This window comes from Panthera onca, chromosome B3, assembly GCF_046562875.1.
Source record: "Panthera onca isolate mPanOnc1 chromosome B3, mPanOnc1 haplotype 2, whole genome shotgun sequence".
Lineage (NCBI taxonomy): Eukaryota > Metazoa > Chordata > Mammalia > Carnivora > Felidae > Panthera > Panthera onca.
Genome location: NC_138344.1, coordinates 89,291,593 through 89,303,655, shown reverse-complemented (window position 1 = coordinate 89,303,655; position 12,063 = coordinate 89,291,593). Strand labels below are relative to the sequence as shown.

At 33.2% G+C, this 12,063-nt stretch overlaps 1 long non-coding RNA gene across 2 annotated transcripts in view; it reads left to right on the top strand.

Moving 5' to 3' along the window:
• Positions 1 to 12,063, top strand: part of LOC132669585 (uncharacterized) — an 81,888-nt gene that overhangs the window by 44,885 nt on the left and 24,940 nt on the right. For both annotated transcript variants that reach the window (XR_013555898.2, XR_009606198.3), the window contains exon 6: positions 4,433 to 4,480. This is a non-coding gene — a long non-coding RNA (uncharacterized LOC132669585). The remainder of the gene's footprint in view (positions 1 to 4,432; positions 4,481 to 12,063) is intronic.

Genomic DNA, 12,063 nt, shown 5'->3' with positions numbered 1-12,063 from the left:
GAGCGCGATGCGGGGCTCAAACTTGGGAACAGTGAGATCATGAGCTATGTTGAAGTCAGACGTTTAACCAACTGAGCCACCCCGGTGCACCTATTTGTGTGTTTTAATCGAGATTAAAATACATTCAGCAAGTGGAGGGTGCAAATCCTAACTATACAGCTGGATGAGCATTTACAAATATAACCACCATCCAGATAATGATGTAGAATACTTATTTCAACAAAGCTTTACCTTATGCTCAATTTCAGTCAATATTCAACTTTCCTCTCCTCAGAAACCTCTATTCTGATTTTTTACCATTATCAATAAGTTTTGCCTGTTCACAAACATAACTCTTAACAGAGAAAACAACATAGTTTGCCAAGTTGCCTTCACAGAACAATTTAATACCAGTTATATCTAATCACAGACTTGAATTTCACTAGTAAAATGCATTACTGTGTTACTTGAACAATAACGCCAATCCTATTAAAATACGATGTGAAGTGTCAGCATGTGACACACATATAACAACATTTTCTTCTCCTTGTATCACCACAATCTATAGATGCGAAGGAAAAAGAACAAAAATATCTCCAGAAAAACCTTCTACAGTATATGGGCAAATGACATTGTTGGAAAATGTCCAAAGGTTAAAGAAGTTTACCTTGTGAATTTAATGGAATATTACCTCACAGTGATGACTTCCTGGATTCTTCTTCATTTGAGGAGCCTTAGTGAACACAATTTCCATGGCCCTGCCTTCTCATTGATAGGTGGGTAACTCCAGTCATTCACTCACAAAATCTTCAAGAAAAAACGAGGAGTCTGACTTTATACACGCTTTATGTTTGTATATTTTGGATCAATGTATTTATGGAGTTGAGGCTGTAGTTTTAATGTACAAGCAGAGATAGAACATTTGGCCTTGGAACTGCTCAGAGTAAGCAAAGATCCTTACTTTCAGTAGGAACACTGAAAAGGCTGCCCTTTAAGGAATGGGGACTGGAGGTGCCCTATCATCTGTCTCAGGAAACAACAAAGAAGCATCCTAGTTAATGCCTACTCTGAGTTTTTGGTAGAAAGAAAAGATAAGTCTTTCTTGAAAAGTTTAAAAAAAAAAACATAAACAAAGTCTGCAAAAGCAGTGAAGATTGGGGCGCCTGGTTGTCTCAGTCGGTTGACCTTCAGCTCAGGTCATGATCTCACAGTTCATGAGTTCAAGCCCCACATCAGGTTCAGGGCTGACAGCTCGGAGCCTGAAGCCTGCTTCTGATTCTGTGTCTCCCTCTCTCTCTCTGCCCCTGTTCACACTCTGTCTCTATCTCTCAAAAATGAATAAACTTAAAAAAAAAAAAAAGCAGTGAAGAAAGCAGCATTACAATATGATCATAACATGCAAATGAAAAAGCAGATGACAAAATGAGAAAATAAAGGCTGAAATCATACTACACCGATATATTCTTGAATATTATGAACAGATAAATACTTCAACTAAGACAGCTCTGTTATATTGTTAAGCCTTATCCCTATGACTCTGAATGTACTGAGATATCATGTCCTACTTATGTTCTATTACATGACAAAAGAAAGTTTGCAGATAAAATTAAAGTCACTAACCAGTTAACTGAGTTGTTTTCTTTTCTTTTCTTTCTTTCTTTTTTTTTAATGGACCTGAATGGACCTACTATAATCACATGCCTTTAAGATAAGTGTTTTCTTTGGCTGGAATCAGCAAAGACAGAGATTCCAGTGTGAGAAAGGGTTGACATGTCATTGCTGTTTTGAAGAGGTAGGGAGCTACATAAGAAGGAATGTGAGCTGCCTCTAGAGGGTGAGAGTGGCCCACTGCTGATAATCATCAAGGAATTAGGACCTTCAGTTTCAGAAGGATTGAATTTTTCAAAAACTTGAATGAGGTCGAAAGTGGAATTTCCCCCAGAGCCTCCTATTAAAAGTCCAATTAGACCAACACTTTGATTTCGCCTTCGAAGGCTGTAAGTAGAGAATTCCATTGAACCTGTCCACACGTCTGACCGATACAACTGTGAGATAAGAACTGGGTATTTGTTTTATGTTCCTAAGTCTGTGGTAGTTTGTTGTATAGCAATAAAAAACTAATATAACGGCAAAAATGTTTAATGTTATTAATAATAATAACAATGATAAACAGCCAAAAAAATAGTCCACCAGGGTAATTAAACAGGTGCAATGATAATCTGCTCCAAAACAACTTGGGATAATAAAAATAATTAATAGATAATAATTATATTTAATATTATTAAATAAATGAAAGAAAAATATAGATTATACCAGGAAAAAAAAGTCTGCGATGGAAAAGAAGGGCACATTTGACAAAAGAATTAAGTAGAACAACTGGAAGGGGGAAAAAAAGTTGTAGTCTTTAACATTTAATAGCTATTAGTTAGTTGAAAGGCAGTCAAAAAACTTTAGAAGACAGAATCAGTAGGCAAAAAGATAAAGTGGGAGAAATAATCTGGAATGAAAAAGAGAGGTGAAAGATCAAACAAGGACAAAAATAATGCTGTTAGTTTGAGAAAGCTTACAGGAAGACTTGGAGGAGAGGCATTAAACAGCACATCTGTGATGGTTAATTTTAATATGTCAACCCGACTGGGATAAGGGATGCCCAGATAGCTGGTAAATTATTATTTCTGCTTGTGTCTATGAGAGTGCCTCCAGAAGAGATTAGCACTTGAATTAGTACAGTGAGTAAAGAAGGTTCCCTCACCATTGCAGGTGGGCACCATCCAACCCGTTGAAGGCCTGAGGAGCAAAAAGTCAGAGGAAGGGTGAAGAACTCTTTATGCTTGAGCTGAGATTTACATCTCCTCCTGCCCAGATGACAAATTATGGGAATTCTCCACTGCCATAATCACATGAGTCAATCTCCTATAATAAATCTTTTCATCTATTTATTACCTATCTATCTATCTATTTATCTATCTATCTATCATCTCCTATTGGTTCTATTTCTTTGGAAAGCCTTGACTAATATGATATCCACATAAAGGTACTAAAAATCTGGTATGGAATCAGTTCTCTATAAATATTTTTACAAGGATAAAATTTAAATTATTTAAAATCTAATTTCAATTTTTGTGTTTATATTAGATTATCTAAATGGCTAAGTACAGAAGAATAGCAAATGTAATATGATTTTTGTAAAGTGCTCCATATACCTCGTGCAAAATTAATATTCAATCAAATAATTTTGAAATGAACTGAAATAATAACAGAAACACAGGTAAGGGCCTTCAAATTTTGGAGCATGCTTTATCATATTTAACAAGAATGAAAAAGGGTTGCTTTGAGGTTTTAAACCTATACCCAAGATTATGTTGTTATAGATTCTGAACTATAAATTAACCCTTTAGCTTGAACAAAGATTTCAAGAAAAACTAAAATGAAACAAAAAACTTCCATTGAAAAGAGTAACCAGTCATATTTGTGCCAGTCAATTCAAAATCAAATAATTTCCAAACTACAAAGTCTTAAATAGAAAAGTTGTTACTACATACAATCTAGATATTGTATACATAAATTGAACATTTTATGGGGTAGTTTGATATGATGTGTATTGTGAAGTAAATAGACAAGAAGACCTCACAAATTATTGTTTATTTTGCTTGTTTTTATTGTCTTCTACTTATTTCTCTACAGCAGGGAGGTAGGAAAATTACTTTTGATTAATGAATGAAATGCATTTGCCCCTGAGTTGGATTAAGAAAAAAAAAAAAAAACAAAAAAACAAAAAAAAAACAACAACTCACAAATCCTGAATTCACTGGATTCCTAGAAGGAAATAACTGAAGATTGTCTGTCTGAGGGACAAGTTAGCTCAATAAAGAATATTATTACACTGAGCTTTCCCTAAGGAAGAGTTTTCCAGCAGTAACCTGAAATCACTATGCTCAATATAACTCAGAATTCTTCAGTAACAGGAAAGGACTTTACTTTTTCTAGAACTAGAAACACATATTGTTGGAAACTTTTAATTGTAAAGAATCTAACCAAACAGAATAACCAACCAACTACTAATTCAAAGAAATAGTGAACATCTTTAGTTACTATTTGAAAGTAGCTATTGACCTAATAAATCTATATTAACTTTTCCAAATTTCCTAAAATATGTCTAACTATGGCTTTGTATAATGGTAATTCATTATTGTAGTAATAATTACTCCTTTTTTTCTGACTTAAAAAAAAACAACTCTTATATTTTGAGAAATGTATTTTATATGCTTAAAGCCAAGTTTCTGATTCAGTTAATTTAATAACTTACATGAGTTGCACTGAGTGTATGAATTTCAGTTATGCTGGACATTTTATCTGGGCCTTACGATGGAAAAAAATCTATTAAATACTACCGGCATATGGCTATCAGACCTTCTCTTTTCTGTGTTCAAACCACTCTTTCTTTGTTTGGTAGGCTGAACTGGAATGAAAGAACATGAGCTGAATATTTCATACTGTGCTGGTATGTATAATTCATGATCAAATCCTTCAAAAAGAAATAGATAAGAAGTACTGAAAGCTATAAATGAAATATTTTTATACTTAACAGAGGCACTGCATAAAGATCTTTTAAGACTTGTCTGCACTGATATCAGGAAGAATTATGAAAAATAACAATTCGCTAAAAAAGAATCAAAGTTGCAGAGAAGGCAACTAAAAAAGAGAAAGAGAAGCAGAGAAAGAAGTAAACAGAAAATAGATCATTCTTGATATAAATTGCAGAAATAGTTTTCTCCCAAGTAATATATGAAAATGTTCACAAGTTTTGGCTCAAGATATTTTAGTCTGTTATTCACTTCTTCCTTTTCTGTTTTGAATGTAAGGTGGATGATCAAGTTTTTAAAAGAAGACTTTCCAAAATACAATTTTAAACATAGAATTAAGGATAAGTATAGTCAGTTCATTCACTGATTTTAACATCTATTATCCATTTATTAATTCCACATATCTTTATTACTGACCACTATATAACTAAACTTCCGGTAGTTGTTAGGGGTATAGGTTTTATAAGCAGAGTAACTATATGTATAATTTATTATCCAAACTAGGACACTTGGAATGTGAAAGGGAATGCTGATACATGGAATGTTGAAGAAATAGTTACAAAATGAGACGGTCTCTGTAAAAGCAAGGTGTATAAACACTCCACTTATAAGACTTGCTCTTTTGACTGTTTTCAAAGTTCTACCATTGTATTAAAAAATGAACATAAAACTGTATAAAGTGATCCGACACAATTTTAATGTGAGCAGCTCCAGTATAGTAGGAAGTGTGTATAGGATGGAGCTCACCAAGCCATAGGAGGTTATTAAAAGTGTTTCAGAGGAAGTAACTTAAAACTGAGGAAAAGGTTAAATAGCAATTGTGTGGTAAGTAAATATCAAGATTAGTAAAACACTAAAAATAAATCCAAAGCCCCTAACCAAATAAATCACCCAAAATAGGAAGAGATTATACAATACCTTCACAAGAAATAAATGAAATTTTGTGTCTGGGTTCTCAAAGTCATATAGTAGGTGGAAAGAAATGCCTAGTCTCAACTGTAGATTCAAATTATTATGAAAAACTGCTAACGTACCATTGCAAAATTCTGTTAAACCGATAGAATAATCTAATTTGGATTAATAATAGAAGCCACAAGATAGTGTTTCCAATTATAAATATAACAGACAGGAGTTCTGCACCACTTTCTCTAAAATAGAGACCCTGCTATCTGAAAACAAGTTTAAGGCACAGTTAGTTATTTTTCCTGGACTACTCTCCCTAAACCACTCATTTCCACTTCTAGCCAAGTAGTTAAACAAAGACACAAGATTTGCTATCTTGTTAAACACCTGAAAGGAGTTTAGAAACTCATGAAAAAAAAAAATCCAGATGATGCAGGATTTGCCTTATCTTGTATTATAACTTCATGTTATTTTGAGGAGTTACTAGATAATATTTTAATATCTTTTATCAATTAAGATAAGAAAAAATGTATACATATATACACACACATATATATGCAGTTACATAACATATATATAATCCATCTAATGTTCTAAAGAAATTGTTCTTGCAAAAATGTTTTTTATAATGCGAAATATGTATTTCCATAATCATAACTGTTCTCTCAATATTTCCATTTGATATATATAGTATTTTATATAACTAAATGGTGTTAATAAATCTTATTTTATTTTTTTTCCAACATATGAAATTTATTGTCAAATTGGTTTCCATACAACACCCAGTGCTCATCCCAAAAGGTGCCCTCCTCAACACCCATCTCCCACCCTCCCCTCCCTCCCACCCCCCATCAACCCTCAGTTTGTTCTCAATTTTTAACAGTCTCTTATGCTTTGGCTCTCTCCCACTCTAACCTCTTTTTTTTTTTCCCTCCCCTCCCCCATGGGTTTCTGTTAAGTTTCTCAGGATCCACATAAGAGTGAAACCATATGGTATCTGTCTTTCTCTGTATGGCTTATTTCACTTAGCATCACACTCTCCAGTTCCATCCACGTTGCTACAAAAGGCCATATTTCATTCTTTCTCATTGCCACGTAGTATTCCATTGTGTATATAAACCACAATTTCTTTATCCATTCATCAGTTAAATTTTAAAAAATGAGTTTAACATTGAGGTTAAAGAACTGGATATTTCCTGGAAAATCAATTCTTGTACATAGGAAAAGTTTAAGATGCTTCATACAAGGTAGAACTACTAGTTATTATCTAAAAAGCCTTGATTCCAAATCCATTTCATGATCCATATGCATATTTCTCTTTATAGCTTCTTAATTTGTTTATCCAATGACTGTTCTAAATTCAATAAGTTAATCTATGTTGTTTGGTATACCTAAAGATCAGTTAAAAACTCACAGCCATCAGTTTATATCATCCTACTTCAAAGTCCTTAATCTAGATGGTTTCCATCTCCAATAAATGTCAGCTGTCCATCTACATGGCACAACATTAAACTCAGTTATTATAGGAAACTGTTCTATTCCCAAAGTGATACTCATAGCATTCTCTTTCCTTCACATCCCTTGACTTCCATGGTTTCTATTTTTACAAAGTCAGGCAAAATCTCATATTTTACTTAGTCCACCAATTCCCTTCAACTATGCTAATTAGCATTGATTTTATTATAGCAAATCAGCATCTCCTACACCCTCCCCCCAAACTGCCTCATTTTTCTTTCACTACAATCTGTATCAAGCAACCTTGGAGAACTCTGCCTCACTGGCCACGCCTCTTGCTATTGGTTATTGCTATGAAGTTGTCCTATGGAATGGTATTCAAATCCCACAAAATAATTTTTAAGTGTTTGTCAATCATTTCATTTATATTTCTTGGATGGCTGTTTCTGTGATCATTCTTGAATTCCTCACATTTTTCTTGCAGCAAGATGATCTTAGTTCATGATGTATTTCTCCGATTTTTCAGCATTCCACTGAGGAGACAGCTATTGAGGGAACACAACTCATTTGAAAACTTGAAGTTTCTGCTTGCAAATGTGCTTCTATAAGAGTCTTTAGCAGTAGTGTCTCCATAGGCTATGCTTCCCTGTATGTCATTCTGCAGAGTACTAAACTTCAGCTTCACTTGTTAATCTCTGAAGTATCTAATTCCAGCACTCTATTGAATTCTTATTGTCCTTTACCTGTGGGGATGACTAAGGGGCTACAGCTGGACATACCATTTCCTCATTGAGACTTAGGAGAAAACAGATCCAGTCCTTAATAGTGCTATTCTGGTGTGTGTGTGTATGTGTGTGTGTGTGTGCACGCAATACCCACTATTTTTTAAGCACCGGTGGTTCTGGGTTTATTAATTAACCATTTCCATGTCCACTGATACTATTAATGAACATTGTGGGTGCTATATTTAGCTGCTTATCATTTTAAGCTGAAAGGATATGTTCCACTTATGAAAAATTGTAGGTATTCTCAAGCAAAGTAAATGTAAATATTTGGAATTCAGAGTATTTTTTTGTCGCTCAAATTACATTGATTTAGAAGTTCATTTGTTCATTCAATAAATACTTATTGAAAAGGGTGGTATATAAGAAACACATACATTGGTTTCAGAATTATAAAATCTGGGTTTGATTTTCATCTCCCCTACTTAGTAGGTATCTGACTTAGGTAGGTTATATAATCTCTTTGAACTTCAGTTTTCATATCTGAAAAATGAAAGTAATGATTTTTAACCCACAAGACTATGAGAACTAAGTTAGAATACATGCCTAGAATATAATGTATAATGTTTAAAACATAGTAGATGTTGACTATCTTCTTATTACCTATGTGAAATTCATTACCTATGTGAAAAAAAAATACCCAGAGGAAAATATATGCCAATAGCATGAAGGCCAAGAGGGGAGAAAGAAAAGTAAGAAGTTGTACAATTTTATACTGTATCAAAATACTATCATATCTATTGAATATGGTCTTTGATAAGTTGAAATATGAAAACTAAAGCAAGTAATAAAAACAGGTAAAGATAATGAGCTAGTAATGAAGAAAAAGGAATCACAAGCAATATTAACTTCATCTAAAATAAAGTAGAACCAAAAGGGAAAAAAGGATAGCCTAAGTAGAATGGAAGTAGATTTAAACACAACCAAATCAATACTCGGATTAAAAGTAAATTAAACCCCAATTAAATATTACAACTAAAATAAAATATTGCCAGGTTGGATGATAACAAAGTAAGAAGCAATCATAAGTTGTCCATGTTATTGGTAAAAAAAGGCATCAGTAGCTTACAATAAAAAAAAAGTCATACTAATACTAATAAAAAGAATAAAGACTGGCTATAGTAATACCAGAAAGGTAGATTTCAGAAAGAGAAAGAATATGACGAAAAATAGAGACCCTTGGTGGGCCTGGGTGGCTCAGTTAGTTGAGCATCCAACTTCGGTTCAGGTCATGGTCTCGTGGTTCATGGGTTTGAGCACCACATTAGGCTGGTTGCTGTCAGCATGGACCCTGCTTTGGATCCTCTGTCCCCTTCACAATCTCTGCCCTACTCTCACTCATGCTCTCTCTGTCAAGAATAAATAAAACATTAAAAAAAAAAGAGACTCTTGTAATAGTAATAACTAAGGATGCAATTAAAAAGACAAATCAAAAACATAAACAAAATGTTTACACACCTATTAACAGAACTAAAAGAAGTAAAAAGTTATAAAAGAATGAAGAGATAAAATATTTTTATTATCAGAGACCTCATTACTTGCTCTAAAAAATTGATAGTTCAAATAAACAGAAAATCAGTAAAAATATAATAGACTTGAACAATATTATTGATTAACTTTTCTTAATATTTATAGAACCTTCTATTCAACAACAGCAGGATGCACAATTATTCAACATGCAATTCGATCATTTACCAAAATATACCATATTATGCACTGTAAAGTGAGTCTCTATAAAAATTATATCACACAAAGTGTGTTTTCTTTTTTCAATGAATGAAATTATAAATCAATAACAGAAATTATATCTTAAAAATCTCAAGTATTTTTTTTATTTTTATTTTATTATTTTATTTCTTTTAGAGAGAGAGAGTGCAGGAGCAGGGGAGAGGGGTTGAGGGAGAGAGAGAGAGAGAGAGAGAGAGAGAGAGAGAGAGAATCTTAGGCAGGCTTTATGTTCAGCATGGAGCCTGAGGCAGGGCTGGATCCCACCCATCATGACCTGAGCCAAAATCAAGAATCGGATGCTCAACTGACTAGCCACCCAGGCACCCCTCAACTATTTTTAAACTAAATTAAAAAAAAAAAACCAAACCTAACTGTCAAAGGAAGGATGGCAATGACTATTAGAAAACATATGAACTGGATGAAAACAAAGTAAACCAACAAACAAAATTTGTGGGAGGCAGCCAAGGCAGTGCTAAAAAGAAATGTAAAAAGCGCATTAAACACTAACATCAGAAAAGAAGAATAACCTAAGATGCCACCTTAAGAAAATAATGATATGAGAAATTCAAATTAAGCACAAAGTAAACAGAAGGAAATAATACAGACATAAGGTGTAACTAACATAGAAGATACAAAATGGCGGTTGCTGTCTCCCTCAGCACCGTGGGTATTTGGGTTCAAGATTTATTTGTTGGGTGAACTGTTCTGTACATTGTGAGATGCTTAGAAACATCCCTGCTTCTACCCACTAGATGCCAGTTATACTATTTTACGTGTCACCAAAAAAAGAGCATCTGCAAGCATTCAAACACTGCCAAATGTCCCCAAAGAGGCAAAGTTGCCTCTTCCCTCTGCCAGTGAGAACCTCCACTCATACCAGACAATCAATCAATAAACATAAATAATCTTATTACCATTATCAAAAATAAGATGAGTGAAATCACATATATGATAATTAAAGAATAATATGTTTATACTTGACACCAATTTAGAACAATAAATTCAGTGAATTAGATAAAAAGGAAAATCCTTGAATGAGACCTACTGTGAAAGCTCACACTAGGAGAAATAGATAACTCAATAGCCCTATATCTGTAAAAAAAAAAAAAAAAAAAATACTGGAATTGTAGTTTAAAACATACCCACAAAAACTTTAGTCCCACATTGCTTCACTTGAGTATTCTTCCAAGCATTAAAGGAAGAAATCATACCAATTTCACATAATTATTTCAGAAATAAGAGAAGGAGCAAACAATCACTAATATATTCTATGAGGAAGCATTGTCCTCATACCAAAATTAAAAGTAAAAAAGAAAAATCAAGAAAGGAAAACTACAGATAAAAACCCCTCATAAACATAGATGCAAAAATTCTTAACCAAATGTTAGCATATTGATTCAAAAATATAAAAATGATAATGCCATTACTAATTGAGGTTTATCCCAACAATGCAAAGTATATTTTTTTAACATTCCAGAATTCCCTTTGTGATTATATGGTGTTAAGCTGGCACCAAAGTGAAAATCCACTCTCAAGAGAAAACCCACCCCCTTCAGAAATTTTATTTTCTAATAAATACATTCTAAAATCTGTCTCAACTTTGGTTCAAACAAAAACTGTTTGAAACTGTTTACTGTCAATTTGTTTCCCACACAATCCTTTATATTTGAGGTTAGTAAGTGTCAGATAGATTACATAACCTGTCATGGTTTCACAGATAGGAAATTCTGATATTCAAAAGTAGGATATCTGATTTCAACACTTAATATCTCCATTGCCTTACAGTTTCATTTTGTTTGAATTATAAAGCTGCTTCTTCCAGTATCATAATGCTAAGCTATATTGAATCATTAGGCATCTTTAGCAAATTGACTGATATTATCACATACATTTGTATCAATAACTCTACTATGTCCTACTATACAATGAAGTCTCTATTTCTCAATTCTTAACATTTGTTCTATGGGAATACATCTTCAGTTATAAATTCACATAATAAACATATGAGTGTAAGTAGCAATTTTTAAAGTATTTGTGTATACGGGGCACCTGAGTGGCTTAGTCAGTTAAGCACTGGACTCTTGGAATCAGCTTAGGTCATGACCTCACAACTGGTGAGTTTGAGCCCTGCATCTGGCTCTGCAGTGACAGCATGGAACCTGTTCGGGATTCTCTGTCTCCCTTTCTCTCCACTCCTCCCCCTCTGATGCTGTTTCTCTCAAAAATAAATAAATATTTAAAAAATAATAAAATATTTGAGTATAGAAGATGTTTTATATTAAGACACAAAAAGAATATGAAAATAATTATTCAGAATTTTCTGGCAGTAATACTTTTCAGAAATATGTGTTATTTTAATGTTTTAAGATATTTCTTTGAAAGTATTTTATAACCCCTATATATTACACATGCACGTATATGTCTTTTCCTGTTTTGTTTTACTTGGAATAAGGATCAATGACTATAAATCCTACATTGTGCTCATCGCCTTTTGGCCTGGTTTTGCTCTCTTTATCTGTAGATTAAATCTCCTTCCATATCCACAACCATATGAAAGAGGTTCTAATGGATATACCCATGTTAAGCATATCAAGAACTCTGAAGAGTCTGAATTTTACCCTATTTGCAAACTA